This window comes from Scyliorhinus canicula, chromosome 20, assembly GCF_902713615.1.
Source record: "Scyliorhinus canicula chromosome 20, sScyCan1.1, whole genome shotgun sequence".
Lineage (NCBI taxonomy): Eukaryota > Metazoa > Chordata > Chondrichthyes > Carcharhiniformes > Scyliorhinidae > Scyliorhinus > Scyliorhinus canicula.
In genome coordinates, this window is record NC_052165.1 from 77,307,029 (window position 1) to 77,330,677 (window position 23,649).

General features: G+C 47.5%; 1 protein-coding gene across 1 annotated transcript in view; it reads left to right on the top strand.

Moving 5' to 3' along the window:
• Positions 1-15,360: 15,360 nt before the first annotated feature.
• tbxas1 (thromboxane A synthase 1 (platelet)) overlaps positions 15,361-23,649 on the top strand; it is a 321,143-nt gene continuing 312,854 nt past the window's right edge. The window contains exon 1 of the mRNA XM_038780696.1: positions 15,361-15,436. The gene's annotated coding sequence lies outside the window, so the exon portion shown is untranslated. The remainder of the gene's footprint in view (positions 15,437-23,649) is intronic.

The window sequence follows — 23,649 nt, forward strand, 5'->3', positions numbered from 1 at the left end:
GCACGCACCCACTCGGCCTCTGGCTCCTGGATCCATCCCTTTACTCGCTCGGCTGTTGCCGCCCAGTGGTAGAATTGTAGGTTCGGGAGGGCTAGCCCCCATCTGGATTTTGTTTTTTGTAGGACCTTCTTTGGGATCCTAGCATTTTTATCCCCCCATACGAACGCCATGATAAGTTTGTCCAGCGCTTTGAAAAAGGCCTTGGGGATGTAGATCGGAATGGATCTAAACAGGAAGAGGAACTTGGGCAGTACGTTCATTTTGATCGTCTGGACTCTCCCCGCGAGGGAGAGTGGGAGTGTGTTCCATCTTTGCAGGTCCTTTTTTACTTCCTCCGTCAGGCTGGTGAGGTTCCATTTGTGGATCCCTTTCCAGTCATGGGCTATTTGGATCCCCAGGTAGCGGAAATTGCGTCGGGCTTGTTTGAACGGCAGCCCCTTTTGTCCCCCCCCCCCCCCTAGCGTGCGTACTGGGAAGATCTCGCTTTGCTCATGTTGAGTTTGTAGCCCGAGAAGGCTCCAAACTCTTTCAGGAGCACGATGATTCCGTCCATGCTGCTCTGTGGGTCCGAGATGTACAGGAGCAGGTCATCTGCATAGTGAGACTCTGTGCTCTCTGCCTCCCCTTTGGATCCCCCTCCAATTTTTTGCTGCCCTGAGCGCGATTGCTAGCGGTTCGATTGCTAGTGCGAACAGCAGCGGGGACAGTGGGCATCCTTGTCTGGTGGTGCCCCTGTGCAGCTGGAAGTATTGGGAGTTGGTATTGTTGGTCCATACGCTCGCCATGGGAGCGTTGTATAGGAGCTTTACCTAAGCGGTGAACCCTGTTCCAAGCCCGAACCGCTCCAGTACCTCTATGAGGTATTTCAGAGTGTCATCTGTTTAGCTAAGTTTCCTTTAAGGGTTTTGTTTGCTTTGTTACAGTTCTTCAGTGTTGCTTCTTTCAGGAGGGGTACTTAGCTTTTCATTACTGGCAATTGTCTGGTTGAATCAAAAGTGGAATAGATGAAGATTCTTATTTTTGATGTCTGGTCATTTATTTCATTGTAAAAGTGGCCGCACAGAAAGAAAACATTTCATTTTATCAAATAAGGTCTCAGGCATCTTGTGGTTAAAAACGGTGCTGTCAAATTTCTTTCATTTTAACATAAAAGCTCCTTTGATTAGTATATTTAGGTGTACTTGTTGTCCAATCCTGTGATGTTGTCCCTATTCTTGTGGAAGGGTCACTTTTACATTTGTATTCTTAAAACCATTCTTGAGCACCACTAGCAAGCCCAGCTGTCCAATCCTTAATTACCCTTGAGAATGTGCAATGCTCTGCCTTCTCTGATAGAAAACATCTGAAAGAGTTACGGTGTAGTTCCTGGCAGAGAGCCTTGTGATTATTTTGTTCCCACGTGTTAACCTTTGAGGTTAATATTTTATTGAGTATTATCTTTAATACATCAGTTAATAAAAGTTGCCAAAGTCCCAGAGGCTGCTTTTTGAGGGGGAGAGCTGACCACGATGATTTTTAAAAAGTATTAATTTAGAGAACCCAATTATTTTTTCCAATTAAGGGGCAATTTAGCATGGCCAATTCACCTATCCTGCACATCTTTCAGTTGTGGGGGTGAGACCCATGTAGGCATGGGGAGAATGTGCCATCGCCCTTAGATCAGTGGATTGGTGGATGGGCTTTCAGAGAGAGAGAGACAGAGAGCACAGAGTCTCACTCTGTGCAGATGACCTTCTCCTCTATGTGTCCAATGCCCTAACCAGCATGAGAAAGATAACAGGACTCCTCAGGGCTTTGGTGCCTTTTCTGGTCACAAACTCAACCTGGGAAAGAGTGAAATCTTCCCGGTGCACCCCCGAGAGGGAGGAGCAGAGTTGGAAGAACTACCCTTTAAAGTTAAACCAAGTTCAGGTTCCAGGGGATCCATGTCGCCCACACCTGGTCAAGGCTCTAAAAATGGAACCTCTCCAGCCTGATGGAGGAGGTGGTGGGACCTCCAAAGATGGGACTCACTCCCTTTTTCGCTAGTGGGAAAGGTACAGACGGTCAAAATGAATGTGCTGCCAAGGTTCCTCTTCATATTCAGATCACTCCCGATCTTCATCCCAAATCCTTCTTCATCAGGGCCTCTGTCTGTGGGAAGAGTCCCGAGGATATGCAAGACCATCTTACAGTGAGGACAACACGTGGGAGGCCTGGCCCTCCTATTCTACCACTGACAGCAAACGTGGAGAGGAACGATTGGTTATGGGAAATGGAAGTGGACTGAGTCCGAATAGAGGAAGTCTCCTGCATGGAGACCTCTTTCTGAGTGTTGACCACCACTCCACTTCCAGCCCCCCCACACACACACACTCCAGGAGCTCAGTGCTATTGGCGACATTAAGGACATGGAACCAGTTAAGGCACCACTTCAAGCTTGGCTAGATGTCCATGGAGGCCCCCATCTGCAAGAACCATAGGTTCACACTGGCAAGGGTAGACGCCACATTTGAGATGTGAAGGGAGGACAGAGGGACACTGAGAGTGAAGGACATGTGCGGACGATAGGTTGGAGACCCTGGGGAATTCTCAGAGAGGCTCCAACTCACGAAAATGAATGAGCTCAAGTACCTGCAGCTGCGCCACCTCCTCTGCAAGAACATAGAATATAGAACATAGAACGATACAGCGCAGTACAGGCCCTTCGGCCCACGATGTTGCACCGACATGGGAAGTCAAAAACTAAAGGCCATCTAACCTACACTATGCCATTATCATCCATATGCTTATCCAATAAACTTTTAAATGCCCTCAATGTTGGCGAGTTCACTACAGTTGCAGGTAGGGCATTCCACGGCCTCACCACTCTTTGCGTAAAAAACCCACCTCTGACGTCTGTCCTATATCTATTACACCTCAATTTAAGGCTATGTCCCCTCGTGCTAGCCACCTCCATCCGCGGGAGAAGGCTCTCACTGTCCACCCAATCTAACCCTCTGATCATTTTGTATGCCTCTATTAATTCACCTCTTAACCTTCTTCTCTCTAACGAAAACAACCTTAAGTCCATCAGCCTTTCCTCATAAGATTTTCCCTCCATACCAGGCAACATCCTGGTAAATCTCCTCTGCACCCGTTCCAAAGCTTCCACATCCTTCCTATAATGAGGCGACCAGAACTGTACGCAATACTCCAAATGCGGCCGTACCAGAGTTTTGTACAGCTGCAACATGACCTCATGGCTCCGGAACTCAATCCCTCTAACAATAAAGGCCAACACACCATAGGCCTTCTTCACAACCCTATCAACCAGGGTGGCAACTTTCAGGGATCTATGTACATGGACACCGAGATCCCTCTGCTCATCCACACTGCTAAGAATTTTACCATTAACTGCATTCCTGTTATTCTTTCCAAAGTGAATCACCTCACACTTCTCTACATTAAACTCCATTTGCCACCTCTCAGCCCAGCTCTGCAGCTTATCTATGTCCCTCTGTAACCTGCAACATCCTTCCACACTGTCTACAACTCCACCGACTTTAGTGTCGTCTGCAAATTTACTCACCCAATCTTCTGTGCCCTCCTCTAGGCCATTTATAAAAATGACAAACAGCAACGGCCCCAGAACAGATCCTTGTGGTACGCCACTCGTAACTGAACTCCATTCTGAACATTTGCCATCAACCACCCTCTGTCTTCTTTCAACTAGCCAATTTCTGATCGAAAAATGTTTCCCCAGAGACCCAGACACACATTTCTGGACACAATAGTAGGGCTGGACTCATTAGGAGATGACAAATATAGCGACATCTACAGACGACTCATAGTAAAGTTGACGAGCCCACTGGGCGAGACCAGACGAAAATGGAAGGAGGGAGCTAGGCCTGGAGATGGGGGGAGGACTCTGGATCGAGGCAACTCCACTGCCTCCTGTACCGGGCTAAGCCTAATACAGCTCAAGGTGGTGCACAGAGCGCACCCTACTAAGAGACGCATGAGCGGATTCTTCCTGGAGGTAAAGGACAGGTGGGAGTGGAGTTGGGGGGTCGGCAACTACACCCACATGTTCTGGTCTTGCCCCAGACTCTGGGAGTTCTGGGTGGCCTTTTTAGAGGTTATCCAGGGTTGTGGGGGTCAAGATGGAGCCATGCCAATCTGTGGTGGTCTTCGGAGTGTCAGAGCATCTAAAGCTCTGGACAGGGAAGCGGGTGGACACCCTGGCCTTCGCCTCCATGCTCGCCAGGCGGAGGCGTCTGCTAGGCTGGAAGTCAGAAGTGCCAGCCAGGGCCGGGGAGTGACTCTTAGACCTGGCTGAATTTCTGTAACTAGAAAAAAATGAACTCTCAATAAGGGGGTCCGTGGAGAGACTCCAGGACACCTGGAAGAAGTTCACAAACCTCTTTACAGACCTGTTCGCAACCAGAAATTAACTATTGGAGGGGGCGGGGAGGAGGGAGTTGATAGAAAAGAGGGGGAGAATAGGAAGGGGTGGTTGAAGGGGGGCAGGAATGCCCGGCTGGATGAAAGGGAGCCCGCATATAGCAATGAAGGAATGGGGCTGGTTTAGCTCACTGAGCTAAATCACTGGCTTTTAAAGCAGACCAAGCAGGCCAGCAGCACGGTTCGATTCCTGTACCAGCCTCCCCGGACAGGCGCCGGAATGTGGCGACTAGGGGCTTTTCACAGTAACTTCATTGAAGCCTACTCGTGACAATAAGCAATTTTCATTTCATTTCATTCGCAGGAGGGGACACAGATCCCTCCCACACGTGCCAAACCGGGAGGATGGATAAATCTAACCTCTCCCAAAAATACAAGGGGGAAACAGGACTTTCCTCCCCACAAAAAAGAATGTAATTATAAATTATAAACAATGTACATGTGGCCTGGTAGTAATTGTAAAGCCGTGTATAACTCGTATTACTAAACGTTAAGAGTCCTGATAAGAACGCTTCTAAAAAACTATATGATACATACTAATGTAAATAATGTAGGGAAAAGATCCTTGTAAACTTTATTCATTACTCCAGGGCGGCTAATATATCGATGGTTAGGAAATGGGCAGTGGGGGAGGGGTCGGTGTGGGAGCGAGTGGAGATGGCATCTTGTAAGGGCCCTGAGAGTGTGGGGGCAATGGAGGGAGCACATGAGACTGGATGGGCCGTCGGTGTGGTCACCGATCTGCGACAATCACCGGTTTGCTCTGGTGGGGGGGTGGGGGGGGGGGGGGGGCTGGATGGGGGCTTCAGGAAGTGGCAGCGGGCAGGGATAGAGAGATTTGGAGATCTCTTCATTGAGGAGAGGTTCCCGAGCCTGGAGGAGCTAGAGGAGGAGTTTGAGTTGGCAGAGGGGAATGGGTTCCCATACCTGCAGGGACGGGATGTTTTTCGAGGGCAAGCCCTGAGCTTCCCTCACATTCCACTAAGGGGACTACAGGATAAGATGATGCCTAAAACAGGGGTTGGGGAGGGGAGGGTCTCGGAAATATACAAGGAACTGATGGAGTGGGAAGGGGGCCCAATTGGGGAGTTCAAGAGGAAGTGGGAGGAGAGTTGGAAGTCGGATTATGGGAGAAGTCTCTGAGGAGAGTCAATGCATCCTCGTTGTGTGCCAGGCTTAGCCTGATCCAGTTCAAGGTGGTCCACAGGGCTCATATGACTGAGGCCCAGATGAGTAGGTTTTTTGAGGAGGTGGATAGATGTGGGAGGTGTGAGGGAAGTTCTGTGAACCATGTACATATGTTTTGGGTGTCCAAAGCTTAGGTGATTTTGGCAGGGATTTTCAGATGTCATGTCAGAGGTCCTGGAAGGGAGGGTGACTCCGAGTCCAGAGGTGGCAATATTGGGTGTCGGAAGATCCAGGAGCCCGGGCCGGGGGGGGGGGGGGGGGGGGGGCGACATGTTGGCCTTTGCCTCCCTGGTAGCTCGGAGATGGATTTTGCTGGGACTCGGAGCCTCCAAAGGCGGGGATTTGGGTCAGTGACATGGCAGTGTTTCTTAGTCTAAAGTAAATGAGGTTCACCTAAAGGGGTTAATTACAGGGGTTCTCTCGGAGGTGGTAGCCGTTCATCGACTTCTTCAAGGAGAATTGACCGTCAACAGGAGAGGGGAGGGGGAAGGAGGAGGCATGGAAGTGATGAATACGGGCAGGGAATTTAATGTATGGCTAGTTAGGGTTTAGGGCTGGGGAGAGTTGGGTATGTTATTGTGGGGTTGTTTGTTTGTGTTTGATTTCTCTGTTATTTAAAATGTAGAAATTATAAATGCCTCAATAAAATATTTTCTAAAAAAAATATCTAGGGAAAAGATAGAACTGGGACCACCGTCCATGATGCGGTGCTGGTGTTGTTACTGTGTTGGTTGTTATTGTTGTTTCTGTATTGTTCTGTAAAGTTTGGATATTCGGTACAACCTGGGGTTTAGCTCAGCAAGGCCAACAGCACTGGGTTCAATTCCTTGTACTGGCTGAGGTTATTCATGAAGGCACTGCCTTGTTCCTTGCCTGAGGTGTGGTGATCCTCAGGTTGAGTCACCACCAGTCAGCTCCCTTGCTCCAAGGGCAAAGCAGCCTATGGTTATCTGAGACTATGGCATCTTTACTTTACTTACTGTTCACCACCATTCACAGCTGGATGTGGCAGTACTGCAGAGCTTGGACCTGATCCTTTGTTTTTGGGATCGCTTAGCTCTCTCTATAACTTGCTACTTATGCTATTTGGTCTGCAAGTGTGGTGTAGCTTCACCAGATCGACACCTAATTTTTAGATATGCCTGGTGCTGAGCCTGGCATGCCCTCCTGCACTCTTCATTGAACCAGGGTTGATCCCCTGACTTGGTGATAATAGTAGAGTGGGGGATATGCTGGGCCAAAAAGTTACATATTGTGGTTGTATAAAATACTGGGCAGCACGGTAACATGGTGGTTAGCATAAATGCTTCACAGCTCCAGGGTCCCAGGTTCGATTCCCGGCTGGGTCACTGTCTGTGTGGAGTCTGCACGTCCTCCCCGTGTGTGCGTGGGTTTCCTCCGGGTGCTCCGGTTTCCTCCCACAGTCCAAAGATGTGCGGGTTAGGTGGATTGACCATGCTAAATTGCCCGTAGTGTCCTAATAAAAAAAAGTAAGGTTAAGGGCGGGGAGGTTGTTGCGTTACGGGTATAGAGTGGAAACGTGGGTTTGAGTAGGGTGATCATGGCTCGGCACAACATTGAGGGCCGAAGGGCCTGTTCTGTGCTGTACTGTTCTATGTTCTATGTAATGGCCCAGAAGTGCAAGCTTGAGTTGATCTCAGGTAGATATGTTGAAATGTACCCATTTAACATGGCGGTAGTGCCACAAATGATAGCGTGTATCCTCAATGTGGAGACAGGACTTTGTCTCCGCAAGGACTGTGCTGTGATCTCTCCTACCATACTATCGTGGACAGATGTATCTGTAACAGGTTTTATTGATGAGGGTGTTGTCAAGTATGTTTTTCTCTCTTCTTAGTTCCCTTGCCACCTTCCGGAGATCCCATCTGGTAGCTATGTCCTTAAGTCTCGGCCAACGTGTTCAGTCGGGTTTTACCCAGCCCCTCTTCTTGCTGGGCACTGAAGGCGGTAATCAGCAGGTTTCCTTGTCCATGCTTGATCTGATATGAGATTTCAATGGGCCCAGAGTCGATGTTGAGAAGTTCCATTGCAGCTCCCTCCCAACTGTGTACTACTGTGCCATCACCTCTGCTAGGTCTGTCCTGGCGATGGAGCGGGATATAACTAGGGATGATGATGATGCTCTCTGGGACTTTGTCTGTAAGGTATGATTCAATGTGGTTGAATAAGTCAGGCCATTGCTGGAATGGTCTGGGATACCTCTCCCAAGTTTGGCATAAGCTCTGAGTCTTTAGTAAGGAGGACTTGGCAGGGTCAACAGGGATGGGTTTCCCATTGTAGTTTCAGGTGCCTCGGGTGATCTGTAACGGTGTTATGTAAATAAAAGCCGTGTTGTTAACAGGGAAACACTGATGTCAAATCCTGTTCAGATGTTCACCAGCAGGTTTGTAGATCATATTCCGTTCACCTTTCTGTGGTGACCGCCAGCCAGTAACATATTGTACTCATAAATTTTGGATCAAAAATATAATTTTATACAACAGTGGTTAGCACTGCTGCCTCACAGAACCAGGGACCCAGGTTCAATTCCAGTCTCAGGTAACTGTCTATTTGGAGTTTGCATTTTCTGTCCACGTCTGCGTGGGTTTCCTCCAGGTGCTCCGGTTTCCTCCCACAGTTCAAAGATGTGCAGGTTAGGTGAATTGGCCATGATAAATTGCCCCTGGGGGTTCAAGTGTCTCCGATGGGCCAAATGGTCTCCTGCAATGTAGGGATTCTATGGATTCTAAGGAGCTTGAATTTGCACAAATTCAAACAGTTTTACAACCTAGGATGTGGTTAGGTACATGAACTTAGATCAAGGAACCAAAGAATGCTTTACAAAACCAATTTCACAAACCTTGTTTATGAAATTTTTAAAAATAAATTTAGAATACCCAATTTTTTTCCCCAATTAAGGGGCAATTTAGCGTGGCCAATCCACCTAACCTGCACATCTTTGGGTTGTGGGGGTGAAACCCACGCAGACACGGGGAGAATGTGCAAACTCTACACGGGCAGTGACCCAGGGCCGGGATTCGAACCTGGATCCTCAGCACCGTTAGGAAGCAGTGCTAATCACTGTGCCACCGTGCTGCCCCATTTATGACATTTTAATGAGTTCACTCCTATTGGGCCTGAGATTTACCTCTTATTTGCCATTTGAAAGAACTTCACTGTTGACAACTCTGTGACTTCATCATTAAATTTCACTGCATTTTCCCAGTTGAAAAACAGATAAAGGCTTTCTCAAAAGGGGTGGAAGCAAAAACCTTGTGTTCTGAATGTTTCGCTCTTACATCAAATAATCAGTAATCCTCATTTACAGGGGCTGCATGTGGCACAGTGGTTAGCACTGCTGCCTAACGGCGCTGAGGACCCGGGGTCGAGTCCCGGCTCTGGGTCACTGTCCGTGTGGAGTCTGCACGTCCTCCCTCTGTGTGCGTGGGTTTCCTCCGGGTGCTCCGGTTTCCTCCCACAGTCCAAAGATGTGCGGGTTAGGTGGATTGGCCATGCTAAATTGCCCGTAGTGTCCTAATAAAAAAAAGTAAGGTTAGGGGGGGGGGGGGGGGGGGTTGTTGGGTTACGGGTATAGGGTGGATACGTGGGTTGAGTAGGGTGATCATGGCTCGGCACAACATTGAGGGCCGAAGGGCCTGTTCTGTGCTGTACTGTTCTATGTTCTATAACCCAAAGATGTGTAGGATTGGTCATGCTAAATTGTCCCTTAATTGGGAAAAAAAATAGTTGAGTACTCTAAATTTAAAAAAAAATTGCCTCATTTACTTGAACCTCTCCTTTGTAAGACACAGAAATGGGGGTGGAGAGGGCTGTTATATAAAATATCACACTTTTACTGTCTGCTATATATCTTTGTGATTTATGGTCAACCACTCAAAAAATAAAGACAGATGCCAACTGTGATCTAGTTCTGGATGGTCCCTTTGTATTGATTTTCCACTGACATTTGCAAAACAGGAAGAGGAATATTAATAATGCAGGGTTGCCAAGACTCACAATCTCATTAACGATTTATTGACTTTGTACCATGGCTTTAACAAGTGTGATTCACTAAAAGCAGGGTTGGACATTTTCCCCTGCTCCCACCCACTTCTATTCCGAGTAATACTGCCATCAAAGCAATCGTCCAAATGTCAAATAAATCATTAACTAATTGATTGCTAATAGTCGTTTGGTAGTACAAGCTTGATGCTGAAATAGTGAGCATCAAAGGCATCAAAGGAGCAAAGAGATCTTGGGGTCTATGTTCATAGATCTTTGAAAGTTGCCACTCAAGTGGATAGAGCTGTGAAGAAGGCCTATGGTGTGCTAGCGTTCATTAGCAGAGGGATTGAATTTAAGAGCGGTGAGGTGATGATGCAGCTGTACAAAACCTTGGTCAGGCCACATTTGGAGTACTGTGTGCAGTTCTGGTCACCTCATTTTAGGAAGGATGTGGAAGCTTTGGAAAAGGTGCAAAGGAGATTTACCAGGATGTTGCCTGGAATGGAGAGTAGGTCATACGAGGAAAGTTTGAGGGTGCTAGGCCTTTTCTCATTAGAACGGAGAAGGATGAGGGGCGACTTGATAGAGGTTTATAAGATCATTAGGGGAGTAGATAGAGTAGACAGTCAGAGACTTTTCCCCCGGGTGGAACACACCACTACAAGGGGACATAAATTTAAGATGAATGGTGGAAGATATAGAGGGGATGTCAGAGGTAAGTTCTTTACCCAGAGAGTAGTGGGGGCATGGAATGCACTGCCTGTGGAAGTAGTTGAGTCGGAAAAGTTAGGGACCTTCAAGCAGCTATTGGATAGGTACATGGATTAGGGTAGAATAATGTAAGTTAACTTCTTAAGGGCAGCACGGTAGCATTGTGATAGCACAATTGCTTCACAGTTCCAGGGTCCCAAGTTCGATTTCGACTTGGGTCGCTGTCTGTGTGGAGTCTGCACATCCTCCCCGTGACTGCGTGGGTTTCCTCCGGGTACTCCGGTTTCCTCCCACAGTCCAAAGATGTACAGGTTGGGTGGATTGGCCATGCAAAATTGTCCAAAATTCTATGATTAACCTAGGACAAAAGTTCAGCGCAACATCGTGGGCCGAAGGGCCTGTTCTGTGCTGTATTTCTCTATCTCTATCTCTATCTATCCTGTGAGAGAGTAGTTATGCTGTACATCATGAAAACTCATAAATGGGTCCAAGGTCATCACTTTGGGTCCTGAAAAGTGCCCCGTCCACCTCAGATTACCCTGTAAATATCTGAGCAACAGTGGAAGCTAGATGTGACATCCTACTATTATACTATGAAATGAAATGAAAATCGCTTATTGTCACGAGTAGGCTTCAATTAAGTTACTGTGAAAAGCCCCTAGTCACCACATTCCGGCACCTGTTCGGGGAGGCTGTTTTCATGGATTGCCACCTTGGCATGCCTGAGAGGTTTGAATATTCCGTTGTTCCCAAGAGTAATGCCGTCGGGTCTTAACCTCCTGGCAGGGTCACCCATGACGGTACGGTCGGAGGGTGGGAGGAACCAGACAAAGCACAATCCAAAATAAGTCCTCAAAGATGCATCAGGCGCAAGAGATTCACAAAATATCAATGCCTACGATGGCAGATGAAGGCTACAGCAGTGGGGTGATCCCCAATCATTGAGGCTCCCTTGCCACTGGAACTGGACAAACCTTCTGTCAAGTCCCTTGTACCTGCTGATGTACAAAAGCATACTCACATTAAAAGGTATCCCTCACCAGGCATTTCTCTAGAGGAAACCAGCACAAACCCCACGCAGACAAGCCCTGCGGTAATCAGCGAGAGGTCATGGCGACAAGACCATGAAATCTGGAAGGCCCTAGCTTTGGACCAGCATGTTGGCAGTGGAGTTTGATTCATTTGTATCGCTCTTGGAATAGGAACAGGAGCAATTTCGACAGCGCTCTTCACGATTGAGAAACCCTCTTCAGGATCCACTCTGCTCATTCTGCATGGGGAAAGTTCTAGACAAGACACCCTAAAAATAGTCTCCTCCATCACCAACCTGGCTGGCAAACCGCATCCAGTGGCTCCTCTACCTGCAGGCAGAAAATTAAAGTTACATTGAGTTTTAGAATCTGGAATGTACAAACCCTCATGGAGAATGAGAAAAAACAATCGACTGGAAAGGAGAATTGCCCTTGTTGTCTGTGAATTTAGGCACTTCAACATTATGGGCGGTCAGGTAGCAAGTGGGTCGCACTGTTGCTTCACAGCGCCAGGGATCCGGGTTCAATTCCCATCTTAGGACACTGTCTGGTTGGAGTTTGCACCTTCACCCTGTGCCTGCGCGGGTTTCCTCCAGGTGCTCCAATTTCCTCCCACAAGTCCCGAAAGGCATGCTTGTTAGGTGAATTGGACATTCTGAATTCTCCCTCAGTGTATCCGAACAGGCACAGGAATGTGGTGACTCGGGAATTTTCACAGTAACTTCGCTGCAGTGTTAATGTAAGCCTACCTGTGACAATAATAAAGATTATTATTCACGGCGTTGCCCTGCAAGAAATCCGAAGAGCAGGCGAAGGGCAGCTGAGGGAAGATGGAGGTGGTTACACTTTTTCTGGAGAGGAAAACCCAAGGATCATCCCAATATTCAAGGAATTAGTTTCGCCATCAAGAACAAACTCGTCAATTGACCTTCAGAGCTCCCTGTTGATGTCAACAAGTGCCTCATGAATCTCTGTCTACAATTTGGCAAAATCCAGCAGGCAATGGTAATGAGTGCCAACACCCCAACCCTTGATGTCAATGGTGAGTGCAAAGAAGGCTTCCACTCCACCCTCCACCATACACCAATATTCCTCAGGAAGATAAGATCATCCTCCTTGGTAACCACTCCAGGGTTGGAAAGGACTCCCAAATCTGGAAAGGAACCATCGGAAAGAAAGGAGTTAAGAATTGCAACTCCCAAGGGGTTCTCCTGCTCGCCAAATGTGCGGACCAATAACTTGGCACCACTAACACACTGTCCCGGAGGCATCCATGATCAAAGCACTGGCACATGATAGACTTCGTCATCATCCAATCCCGAGACCAAAAGGATGCCCTCATCACCAAGCCAATGACCAGTGCAAATGACTGCTGGACAGGCCACCGGCTCCTCCGCTCCTCTATGTCCATCAAACTCCACCAGAAGCAGCGGAAGATGAAGAAATAGCTTAGAAAAAAGATCAATGTGGAGTGGCTTCAAGAGCCAAGCATGTTAGTGAATCTCCAATGATGTCTTCTCCAAAACCTCAAAATTGTTCATTCTAATGGAATGCAGGAAAACTGGAAATAGCCGAAAACAGGCATCATCTCAAAGCTCTGAAGAAACCATTGGCTACAAGACCAGGAAACACCAAGACTGGTTTGATCATCCTGGACCTCATCGACAAGAATAGGAAAGCTTTCCGTCCCTGGAAAAACTACATCACTATTAAGGCAAAGAGGAGAACTTATCAATGGCGAAGGTGGAGGTACAAAGAAGAAATTGGAGATTAAGGCCCAATGGTGGACTGAGAAACCTAAGCTGCTGCATCTCCTCGCTGACAGCCGGGGCTTCTTCATTGCCACCAGGGCAGTATATGGACCCAATACCCTAAGCCTCAAACCGGTGTGGAGTTAGGACAGAACCCTATTGAAAGACAGAGGAAACACTGGTCTTCAATGGAGAGTGCACTTCAAAGAACTACTAAAGCATGATACAACCAGAGATGAGGATGTGTTTGAGGAAATCTACCAACTCCCCATCAAATATCTTGGACTCAACCAAGCGTGGATGATGCCGGAGCCACCATTAAACACATGAAGTATGGAAAAGCCGCAGGAGTGGGCAGGATCCCAGTGGAGATTTTAAAACTTAGAGAAGAAAAGATCACCCATTGTCTCTACCAGTTATTGCTGAAAATCTGGGACAGAGAAACGATTCCCGCTGACCTTAGGAATACTGTTATTGTCAGCATCTTCAAGAAAAGAGATAAAGCGAATTGTGGAATCTCCTTACTCTCCATCACCGGGAAATCATCGCCTGAATCCTCGCTTGCTACTTTCTCCCAAATCTGAACAAATACTTTCAGACGTCCAGTGTGGCTTTCGGCCAAACTGTGGAACAGTGGATATGATTTTCACTGCTCAGCAACTTCAAAGAGAAATGCCAGAAGCAACATCAATCCCTCTACATGGCCTTCACAATCTGACCAATGCTTTTAACTCAGTCAATTGGGAAGTGCTATGGAAGACCCTCCCAAAGAGAGATTCATGAACATTCTCCATGACAAGATGGTGGGGACAGTCCTCACCGATGAAATAAGACAGAAACCATTGAATTAAAGATTGGTGTTAAGCAGGGATGTGTGATAGCCCCTCACCTTCTTCTTCATTGCCGCCATCCTTCATCTTGAGCAAGCTTCCCAGTGGAATGAACATTATCAGGGGCTGGTTTAGCTCACTCAGCTAAATCGCTGGCTTTTAAAGCAGACCAAGCAGGCCAGCAGCACGGTTCGATTCCCGTACCAGCCTCCCCGGACAGGCGCCGGAATGTGGCGACTAGGGGCTTTTCACAGTAACTTCATTGAAGCCTACTCGTGACAATAAGCGATTTTCATTTCATTCATTTCATCTACAGGATGGATGGAAAGCTTTTCAACCTCAACCAGTTGAAATCCAAGGAGAAAATTACACAGAAGGCAAGGCAGCTGTTTTTTAATGTGAGAAGGTTATGAAATGTGATCATGTCTCCGGCTGAGGGAAAGGAACGGAGATGTTGGTGGCACTGGACACAGTGAAAATGTTTGATCGGGTAGTCGGGTTAGTTGATGGCAGTACTGGAAAGATTTGGAATAAGGCTGAGATTTGCAGCGTGGATACAGCTGTTGTATAAGGAGCCAATGGTGAGTATTTCCACTAATAATATGATTTGGGGCACTTTGCTCTGCACCAGGGTACGAGGCAGGGGCGTCCTATGTCCCCCCCACCTGATGTTTGCATTGGCTATAGAGGCTTTGGCCATCGTGAAGGGGGAGGGGAGGGAGAGGCATAAGGTTCCTTATATACTGATGATGTTACTGTTCAGTTCGGACTTGAGTACCCTCGGTAGGGTGTATAATGGGCCTGCTCCAAAGATTTGGATCATTCTTGGGGTATGAAAAAAAATAATGAAAATCACTTATTGTCATGAGTAGGCTTCAATGAAGTTATTGTGAAAAGCCCCTAGTCGCCACATTCCGGCACCTGTCCGGGGAGGCTGGTACGGGAATGGAACCGTGCTGCTGGCCTGCTTGAAAAGCCGACGATTTAGCCCAGTGAGCTAAACCATCCCCTAAACCAGCACAGGTATAATTGAACCTAGGCTAGAGCGAGTATTTTTCATCGTCTCCCAGCTGGGAGAAGGGGGGGGGGGGGGGTCAAGCTGCCTGGTTTAAATTTCCAACAAGCTCTGCAGTTAACTGTCACTTCTTTCCAAATCCCAGTAAAAATCAGTAATACTGGAGTTGCATTTTAAAGTATACAGGGCCAGTTTGGGCACGCTTCACTGATACCCATCATTTCCAAGTTTTACCTTTTCTAAACTTAGTATTACTTTGCAGCAAGTTAATCAGGGCCACCCAGTGTTCCGGGAGGCACCCTCATCTGGGCAGGTGATTAACAGCGCGCAGTGCTCTGTGGGAGCTGTAGTCTCCCCTTGCCTCCTGTGCTGATTGGACGCCAGCACTGGAGGGGGAGGGCGGACTACAACTCCCAGAGGGCCTTGCGCGCATTGCGACCGGGACCACCCTGGGCCGGCGGAGGAGGCTGCAGCTCTGAGGTGAGGGAGTAGCTCGAGCCAGGTGGTAGGCAGCAATATTCACCGTTAAACTCTTAATTCTAGCCCCGCTCTCCTTCCTGACGCTCTGCCGCGAATCCTTCCTGGGTACTAGGTTACTGCCGCCATTGGGAGGTATTCCCCTCCAGGTGAGGCAGGGATCTGGTGAGTGTTTGAGGGCTCGGAGGGGCGGGTATTTGAGTCCTGAGTGTACATTACCCAGAACTGGGTCACACAATCACAGCAGCTCCCTCACGTAGGTAGTCATAAATTCATAAGGGACATTACCAGAATTGGGCCATTTGGCCCATCGAGTCTGCGCCACCATTTGTCATCAGTCTTGGAATGGGCACTGAGATGGGCATTTTGTCCACAGAGGCATCATATCTCGAGCTCCACTCAGCCCTGACTGGGACATCTAGAAGCGAATGCTTCCATTACACTGTGATCAGCCATGATGTGGAGATGCTGGCGTTGAACTGGGGTGAGCACAGTAAAGTCTTACAACACCAGGTTAAAGTACAACAGTTTTGTTTCAAACACTAGCTTTCGGAGCTAGTGGAAGGAGCAGTGCTCCGAAAACTAGTGATTTGAAACAAACCTGTTTGACTTTAACCTGGTGTTGTAAGATGTCTTCCTGTGATCAGGGAAGAGAAGTCAAGGAGACCCTTGGCTGACTTTGCCCAGCCCCCTGTACCTGAGGGACACGGAGGCCGGTTGTTATGAGGTGTTAGTCTTTAGGATGAGATTTTAAAATAATATAAATTTTACAAATTACCATGGGCATCTATGAAGCGAGTTCTCCCTGTGTCAGTATCAACTTCCTGCCCCCAACCAAAAACAAATCTTGGATGTCATTTGTGGAATCTTACTGTGTGCAACCTGTTATTGATTTAATACCAGGGACGACATTTCAAAAGTGGTAAAGCGCTGTAACACGTTGTGAAAATGTGACTATTTCCTGTTTCTAAGTACAATTTTTTATCTTTAGCTGCTCTTGTGGGTCAGGGATCAGCTAACTGGTAAATTAGATATGTCAGCATATCCATCGTTGCATGTAATGATTAACATTGGAGATGCTCAAGGGGCAGGGAATGGAGGGATCTCAGAAAGATGTCGGACTGAGGACCGAGATAAAGAGGGGAAAGGTAATCAAGAATGAGAATAGAGTTGGCATGTGGCACAGTGTTTAGCACTGCTGCCTACGGTGTTGACCTGGGTTCGAATCCTGGCCCTGGGTCACTGTCCGTGTAGAGTTTGCACATTCTCCCCATGTCTGCGTGGGTTTCACCCCCACAACCCAAAGATGTGCAGGGTAGGTGGATTGGCCATGCTAAATTGCCCCTTAATTAGAAAAACAAAATAATTGGGTACTCTAAATTTTAAAAAAAGAATGAGAATTCTAGAATGGAGATATTGCCAGACTGGGAAGGAATGTAGATCAGTGAACACTGTGGAGATAAAAGAATGGAACTTGGTGTGACATAGGATACAGACAGCAGATGGAGTCATAGTTAGGGAATTGTGGCACAAATTGAAGATTTAACTGGAGGAAATTTCTGTTCAGCCAGTATTGGATTTCGTACATGCAGTGTGACAAACTAAAATCAAAGGTAGTCAATGGGTCAAGAGCAGTGGTGGTGAGATAGATCTGGGTGGTACCTAATGTGCCTTTGGATTATGTTGCCAAGGGCAGCATTCAAATCTGAAATAGGAAGGGGCCAGGTGTAGATTCTTCCAAGGATTCCAGAAGTAGGGAGAGAAGCTTCTGAAGGTGATTCCCTGAATATGTCTGCAGATGGGAATTGAACCGTCAGTAAAATCCTATCTGGAGGGACAATTGAGAAGTACATAAACAGTAGAGAGGAGTGAGGAGGGAGTTTACCATGGCCACATTTACAAAGAATACCAATTGTGACTTTGATCAGGCTGTTTCAGTATTGTGGGTGCACCAAAAATTTAATTGGAGGGATGATTAATGCAGCAGATTTGAAGGACAATGGAGCTGTAATTGAAGGAAGAGGTTTCATCTTAAAGACAAATATCTCTTAACAACTGACCTCGGTACCCCTTGGAGAGCAGAGGAAACGACTAACAACATCAGCTAACAAGAGGGCCAAGAAGGGAGGTTAGGTGGTCAACAGTTCAGCAGGGTTAGATTTTAGGATATGGATGTGGACAAGGTGAGCTTGGTTTTGGCGTGATAGGAGGTCAAAATGCAACTGGAGAAAAATGCAAGTTCAGGACTGGGGGGGGGGGGGGGGGGGGCGGGGGGGGGGGGAGCTTCGGGTGAAGTTTGGCCTAGTGGTTAGGGGAAGGGAGAGACACAGCAGAAGCAGCTAATCGGATGGCATATAAATATTGTGGTTACAAGAGCTGGCCCGAGGCTCAGAATTGTGCAGCGAGTATCTCACCTCCTGACTCCCCAAAACCTGTCCCCCCAAAACCTGTCCACCATCTACAAAGCACAACTCAGCAATGTGATGAAATACTCTCCACTTGCCTGGATGAGTGCAATTCCGGCAACACTCTCGAAGCTCAACACTATCCACGAGAAAGCAGTCCGCTTGATTAGTACCCCTTCCACAAACATTTACTCCCTCCACCATTGATGCACAGTGGCAGCCGTGTGTACAATCTACAAGGTGCGCTGGAGGAATACCAAGGTTCCTTCGGCAGTACCTTCCAAACCCATGACTATCATCTAGAAGGACAAAATCAGCAGACCCATGGGAACACCACCACTTGGTGGCTTCCCTCCAAGTCACTCACCATCCTAACTTTGAAATATATCGCTGTTCCTTCACTGGTGCTGGGCCAAATTCCTAGATATCCCTCCTTAACAGCACTGTGAGTGTCTACCCCACAGCGACTCCAGCAGTTCAAGAAGGCAGCTCACCACCACCTCAAGGGCAATTAAATGCTGACCTAACTAGCGATGCCCAGATTCCGTAAAAGAATCAGATGAAATAATTTTAAAATGTCTTTTTTTACTTTATTCTATATTCTGGTCGTATTTGATGCTTGCTTTTGCTTTGTCTGTCTTATATTTTGTTGTTCTACTTTTCTACTTCCTTTTACCAATTTTGCATTCCTCGAATTTGAGTTCCCTCTCAGGTTCCCATACCCTTGCCAATCTAGTTGAAAACCTCCACAATAGTACTCTCAAATCTCCCTGTGAGGATTTTAGTCCTGATCCTGTTACGTTACAACCCACCCATCTAGTATAGGGTCCGATCTGTCCCAGAACCCGTCCCGATGCCTCAGCGACCTGATGCCCTCCCTTCTTCACTTCTTTTCCAGCCATGTGTTCAATTTTTCAATTTCTATGCTCATTAGTACGTGGGACTGGAAGTAATCCTGAGATTAAAGCAGAGGTCCTGCTTTCCAATCTGCTTCCAAGCTCCCTGAAATCTACTTTCAGGACCTCATCCCTTTCCTATTGATGCTGACATGGACCGTTACCTCTGGCTGTTCATTCTCCCCCAAAAGAATATCCTGCAACTGGTCTGTGACATCCTTTACCTTGGCACCAGGGAGGCAACAAACCACTAATCTGCGGCTAGAGAAATGCCTGTCTATTCCTCTATCTAACAAATCCCCTATAACTACTGCTCTTCTCTTCTTTCTCCCTCCTGGATGGATGGATTGGATTTGTTTATTGTCACGTGTACCGAGGTACAGTGAAAAGTATTTTTCTGCAAGCAGCTCAACAGATCATTCAGTACATGGGAAGAAAAGGGAATTAAACAGAATTCAAGAAAATACATGAGAATACATAATAGGGCAACACAATATATACAATGTACTACATAAGCATTGGCATCGGATGAAGCAGACGTGGGTGTAGTGTTAATGAGGTCAGTCCAGAAGAGGGTCATTTAGGAGTCTGGTGACAGTGGGGAAGAAGCTGTTTTTGAGTCTGTTCGTGCGTGTTCTCAGACTTCTGAATCTCCTGCCCGATGGAAGAAGTTGGAAAAGTGAGTAAGCCGGGTGGGAGGGATCCTTGATTATGCTGCCCGCTTTCCCCCGGCAGCGGGAGGTGTAGATGGAATCAATGGATGGGAGGCAGGTTTGTGTGATGGACTGGGCGGTATTCACGACTCTCTGAAGTTCCTTGCGGTCCTGGGCTGAGCAGTTGCCATACCAGGCTGTGATGCAGCCCGATAGGATGCTTTCTATAGTGCATCTGTAAAAGTTGGTAAGGGTTAATGTGGACATGCCGAATTTCCTTAGTTTCCTGAGGAAGTATAGGCGCTGTTGTGCTTTCTTGGTGATAGCGTCGACGTGAGTGGACCAGGATAGATTTTTGGTGATGTGCACCCCTAGGAATTTGAAACTGCTCACCATCTCGACCTCGGCTCCGTTGATGCTGACAGGGGTTTGCACAGTACTTTGCTTCCTGAAGTCGATGACCAGCTCTTTAGTTTTGCTGGCATTGAGGGAGAGATTGTTGTCGCTGCACCACTCCACTAGGTTCTCTATCTCCCTCCTGTATTCGGACTCGTCGTTATTCGAGATCCGACCCACTATGGTCGTATCGTCAGCAAACTTGTAGATGGAGTTGGAACCAAGTTTTGCCATGCAGTTGTGTGTGTACAGGGAGTAGAGTAGGGGGCTAAGTACGCAGCCTTGCGGGGCACCGGTATTGAGGACTATTGTGGAGGAGGTGTTGGTGTTCATTCTTACTGACTGTGGTCTGTTGGTCAGAAAGTCAAGGATCCAGTTGCAGAGTGGAGAGCCAAGTCCTAGGTTTTGGAGCTTTGATATGAGCTTGGCTGGGATTATGGTGTTGAACGCGGAGCTGTAGTCAATAAATAGGAGTCTGATGTAGGAGTCCTTGTTTTCGAGATGCTCTAGGGATGAGTGTAGGGCCAGGGAAATGGCGTCTGATGTGGACCGGTTGCGACGGTATGCGAATTGAAGTGGGTCAAGGCGTTCCGGGAGTATGGAGGTGATGCGCTTCATGATCAGCCTCTCGAAGCACTTCATTACAACTGACGTCAGGGCCACCGGGCGGTAGTCATTGAGGCACGTTGCCTGGTTCTTCTTTGGTACCGGTATGATGGTGGTCTTCTTGAAGCAGGTGGGGACCTCGGAGTGGAGTAGGGATAGGTTAAAGATGTCTGTGAATACCTCTGCCAGCTGGTATGCGCAGGCTCTGAGTGCACGACCAGGGATCCCGTCCGGGCCCATCGCCTTCCGTGGGTTCACTTTCAGGAAGGCCGATCTGACTTCGGAAACTGTAATGGTGGGTATGGGTGAATTATGGGTTGCTGGGGCACTCGATAGCGGATTGTTGGTTACCTGCTCAAACCGAGCATAGAATGCATTAAGTTCATCGGGGAAGGGTGCACTGCTGCCAGAGATACTGCTCGGCTTTGCTTTGTAGCCTGTTATGTTGTTTAGTCCTTGCCACAACCGCCGAGAGTCCTGTACAACTGAGATAGATAGAGATAGAGAAATACAGCACAGAACAGGCCCTTCGGCCCACGATGTTGCGCCGAACTTTTGTCCTAGGTTAATCATAGAATTTTGGACAATTTTTCATGGCCAATCCACCCAACCTGCACATCTTTGGACTGTGGGAGGAAACCGGAGTACCCGGAGGAAACCCACGCAGTCACGGGGAGGATGTGCAGACTCCACACAGACAGTGACCCAAGTCGAAATCGAACTTGGGACCCTGGAGCTGTGAAGCAATTGTGCTTTCCACAATGCTACCGTGCTGCCCTTAAGAAGTTAACCTACACTCCATTATTCTACCCTAATCCAAGTACCTATCCAATAGCCGCTTGAAGGTCCCTAACTTTTCCGACTCAACTACTACCACAGGCAGTGCATTCCATGCCCCCACTACTCTCTGGGTAAAGAACCTACCTCTGACATCCCCTCTATATCTTCCACCATTCATCTTAAATTTATGTCCCCTTGTAATGGTGTGTTCCACCCGGGGAAAAAGTCTCTGACTGTCTACTCTATCTATTCCCCTGATCATCTTATAAACCTCTATCAAGTCGCCCCTCATCCTTCTCCGTTCTAATGAGAAAAGGCCTAGCACCCTCAACCTTTCCTCGTATGACCTACTCTCCATTCCAGGCAACATCCTGGTAAATCTCCTTTGCACCTTTTCCAAAGCTTCCACATCCTTCCTAAAATGAGGTGACCAGAACTGCACACAGTACTCCAAATGTGGCCTGACCAAGGTTTTGTACAGCTGCATCATCACCTCACGGCTCTTAAATTCAATCCCTCTGCTAATGAACGCTAGCACACCATAGGCCTTCTTCACAGCTCTATCCACTTGAGTGGCAACTTTCAAAGAACTATGAACATAGACCCGAAGATCTCTCTGCTCCTCCACATTGCCAAGAACCCTACCATTAACCCTGGGCTGCCCATGCTGTCAGAAACATGGCTTTGACGCGCCCAATCACATGACAAAAAAATGGTGGCACAATTAGATGCTATCAGAAGATTCAGAAGTGCGAAGACATGGGCTTTGAGGAAAATAAATGGGCTTTGGCTCAGGAGAATGCATTTCAGATCGTAGACCAGACTGGAGCTGAAAAACTAAAAGGGCTGTCAAAGGCTCGGTGAGTAAGAGTCAGAGGGTGGTCTGTAGGCAAGACAAAATTATCGTAAAACCTGAACAACCTATGAGCAGATCAGAATCAGAGACTTGGCAACAATCTCACAATGGAATCCAGTGTTCTCGGAACTTCGAAGTGCGCTTAAGCAAAGTTCCAATAATTATTGATAGAAATAAGGAGTATGCTTAGTTGGGGTACGGATGGAGGGCCCAGGCAACTTTAAACTGGCATTGTAGTTAGAGTTAAAATGCACTTACTTTTTGAGCCAGGTGAACTAAAACAGTGGAAGAATGAGGTTGGGGGAGAATGGACAAATGGATGTCCAAGGATAAAGTTGTACAACAAAGAGCTCCCATTCCAGGGGCCATCTTGAATTAGTAACATGTATTAAGCTGTTAGTGTTAATACAGAAATAAAGTGTTCTATAAACACAAATAATAAAGAGAAAATTAAACTAAGATTGGGCCACTAAAGGATGCATCTTTGTGTCTCCTGGATTACTACACTTGCGACGAGGAGCAAGAATGGGATTCTGGACAGCACTTCTTGAGAAATAAAAACGCCTCTGGTAAGACGTGTACAAAAGGAACCGGGAAATGCCATCATTCGGGAAACCTGAGCTGTATGATGCGGGCGTGGAGGATTGGCCACAGTATGCAGAAAGAAGGCGCTATTTATTGTGTGCAAATGGCATAGAAAATGACGACTGACAGAAGATTATCCTATTTATGCCTGTGGAGTCCAAATCAACATCATTTAAAAACATTTTTAAAAACTAAATTTAGACCACCCAATTATTTTTTTTTCCACTTGAGGGGCAATTTAGCATAGCCAATCCAGCTAGCCTGCACATCTTTAGACTGTGTGGGTGAGACCCATGCAAATGGGGAGAATGTGCAAACTCTCTGCACGGACAATAGCCCAGGACCAAGATCGAACCTGGGTCCTTAGCGCTGTGAGGCAGCAGTGTGAACCACTTCACCACCATGTCGCCCCTCATTCAGCGTCATTAAGATCTTTACTTACCCGGCGGCACGTTTTTTGAGCTGGTAGACTTACTGGGTGAACCACTTAGACCTGAGACCATTAGTTATTTTCCAGCCTGAAGAATCCCTGGAGAACCTGTAACAAGTTCCTGACTAGGCTCAAGAAACTGGCTGGACGCTGAGTATGGGTCATCCCTGCCAGAGATGCTGAGGGAGCGACTGATAATCGGGATAAATAATGTCACGACACAGGAAACATTGCTCGCACAACCCGCCTTAATCTCAAAAGAGCCATAGAACTGAGGAAGGTAGTACAAAGAAAATTACAGCACAGGAACAGGCCCTTCAGCCCTCCAAGCCTGCACTGACCATGCTGCCCGGCGGGGACCATATCCCTCTATTCCCATCCTATTCATGTATTTATTAAGACACCCCTTAAACGTCACGGCCGTATTTTTTGGCGCTGTCCGTGGAAAATGCCGCAAAACGGGATCAGGAACTCCCAAGGTTCTATGGATTGCAGTGTGCTCAATGTCGGATGTCTGCCATATCTAAAAACCGGGCACTGTGTAGGCGGCACCTCCGCATCTTGCCCACGGCACACCAAGGCATGGGTCGAGAATGATGTGAGAGAAGC